Source organism: Pteropus alecto, unplaced genomic scaffold (assembly GCF_000325575.1).
Source record: "Pteropus alecto unplaced genomic scaffold, ASM32557v1 scaffold224, whole genome shotgun sequence".
NCBI lineage: Eukaryota > Metazoa > Chordata > Mammalia > Chiroptera > Pteropodidae > Pteropus > Pteropus alecto.
Window position 1 is genome coordinate 3,204,195 of NW_006436289.1, and position 2,763 is coordinate 3,206,957.

Below are 2,763 nucleotides of genomic sequence, written 5' to 3' on the forward strand. Positions count from 1 at the left end.
GAATGTGAGGGAATGGAGATATGTTTATGATACAATCTCTAGAACCAAATTTCTCTTTTTTTTCCCTGAGGAGACCCAGGAAGCCTGGGGAGGTGGGGTGAAGTGGGGGTGAAGGGACAGGGAGTGTTTCATCGAGAGTGAACATAGGCCAAACCCTAAACCTTTCCTTCTAAAATGGACTTACTCCAAAGTCCTTGTATGCAATTATTGTTAGCAGAAAATAGAGTCATTTTCCGAGTACTAGCTGCCTTATTGAGTATAGGTGACAATTCTCATCTGATCGTAGAAACTCTTGTTTTGTCCCTGCAAACTCAGATCTCTGTGGACGTAGCACTTTGGCTTCACCATGAATTTGTTATTTTACTTGTTTATCTCTAGACACACTAAAACCACCCTGACCTACTATACTTATGCTTCTTTGGCTTAGCTAAATACAGTTGACCCTTTAACAATGCAGGGGTTAAGGGCACTGACCCTCCACACAGTGGAAAATCTATATATAACATTTGACTCTCCAAAAACTTTACTATTAATATAGCCTACTGTTGACCAGAAGCCCTACTCATAACATAAACAGCTGATTAACAGATATTTTGTATACTATATGTATATGTGTATTATATACTATATTCTTACAATAAAGTAAGCTATAGAAAATACTGTTACGAAAATTATAAAGAAAAGACATTTATAGTACCGTACATTGAAAAAAGTCTGCATACAAGTGGATCCACACAGTTTAAACCTGTGGTTATTTGAGGGTCAACTGTATAGTCCACTCTCCTCCCCCTGGCCCTGCACACATCCCTGGCCCTTCCTTCACATGACATCACCTCTATTTGATCACCTCCACAGCTCTACTTCCTGGCTGGTGTATCTGCCAACTTGCCACAGCTGGGGACAAGTTTAGGGTTCTCCCAGGGAATAGCTTTGCCATCAAAGGGAAGGAGGAGGAGAAGGTGAAAAGGAGAGGGAGGTAGTGGAATGGCTGGAACTGCCATTCTGGGGCTTCCTGCTCAAAGGTCCAGGTCCAGAATGAAGGGTCTCTGAGTCAGAATCCCTGGAAGGCTGCCCATTCCCTGACATTAACAAAGTTAATTTCTGACACTGATTGAGCTTTCCTTCTGGTATTTATTAGTCATTGGCCGCTCTGGCATAAGGGAGGGGCAGAAAACTCCTCTCCTTCTCTGGACTTCCAATTCACCCCCGTCTTTCAGCGAGATGCTCTCAGATTCTCCCAAAAGATAGCCAGTAGACATGCCCATAAGCCTCTGGAGAAGATAAAGCTCTTCACTCTTTTAAAATCAGGTCTCACGAAGCTTCCTCAAAAGCTCTTCTAACCTAAAATCTCTTCTGCTTCAGTGTAAGCCTCTTGATCAGCCCTTGGAGGAGACAGAGCAAAGCTGTGTGATCTTTGAGTTTGGGGAGTTAGCAGCAAGCCTCTTTTGAAACAAGCCAGGAAGCCATACCACCTGAGAATAGTACTGGGGCATGACCTTGAAAGATCTCTAGAGCCTAAAATGGTCTGTGCCCTCCTGTATGTGTGGCAGGGGAGAGAAGTAATCTGGATAGAAACACAATTTGGCTGCCTCTGTGTTTGTGCCCTTTGGGGAAATGGATATGTGATGATCCCCAGTACTGCTAGCCAGCTTAGGTGAGGATCCCATAAGTGGCCAGGCACACAGCAATGCTTCAGGCCTCTGGACATAATCTTATATGGGAGCAATAACCAGAAATAAAACTAGAAGAGAGTTCACACACTGACTATGATAAGCAAGTAGTCACTCTGTTCTTTACTGCATACAAAATTGCTCTTAGATTGAGATTGTTTCTGGAATCATAAAAGGGGCCTTCACTGGGGACAAGAATTAACAACCTGCCTTGTCCTTTAAGTCTGCTCAGGTAGATTGCAACCTACCTGGATGCACTGGTCTGATTCATACACCCTTTAGTCTGTGCCACACACACTGATGCTATGAGTTAGTCACTGGAAGCTAAGCCTATGACTTGTATTTGTCTGACTCAGGGATGAGCTGGAGAAGGCCTGACTTCTTCTAACAATGCTTTCATCTTCATCAGTTTATTCTGGTTAGAAAGTACTCTCTATGCCAACAGTCCCCAACCTTTTTGGCAACAGGGACCGTTGCTCTTATGAGAATCTAATGCCTGATAATCTGAGGTAGAGCTGAGATGGTGATGCTAGCGCTGGGGAGTGGCTGCAAATACAGATGAAGCTTTGTTCACTCGCCCACCGCTCACCTCCTGCTGTGTGGCCTCATTCCTAACAGGCCACAGACCGGTACTGGTCCGTGGCCCGAGGGTTGGGTCCTTGGCTCTATGCTTCTTTTTTTTTTTTTAAATGCCTACAGCACCTGATATTCCAAGGTGATCTCCCATCCAAGTACTAACCAGGCCTGACCGTGCTTAGCTTCCGAGATCAGATGAGATTGGGCATACTCAGGTTGGCATGGCCCTCTACGTTCTTGTTCTGAAAAATCCCTTCTAGAAATCCTGTTAAAGTCTCTGAGAATTCTATCTCAGGGTTGGAAGGACTAGTCTCGCTGAGTGGTCCTCACTCCAAGTCTGATATTCAGTGAGGCAGGAAGTGAGGTTCCCTGGTTTCTGATAGTTCTGCTTCGGGTGAATGGGAACAGTGGTAAGGTTATCTGAGAAGCCAGAGTGCCAAAGGAGGAAAGCTCAGCTGCCAAAGGGTATGGTAGGGCACCTGATGGCTTTCGGTTCTTTCCTGTCAGAGCAAGTTTG

At 44.9% G+C, this 2,763-nt stretch overlaps 1 pseudogene; it reads right to left on the bottom strand.

The window, feature by feature from the left end:
• Positions 1-2,360: 2,360 nt before the first annotated feature.
• Positions 2,361-2,479, bottom strand: LOC112480483 (annotated as a pseudogene).
• Positions 2,480-2,763: the final 284 nt, after the last annotated feature.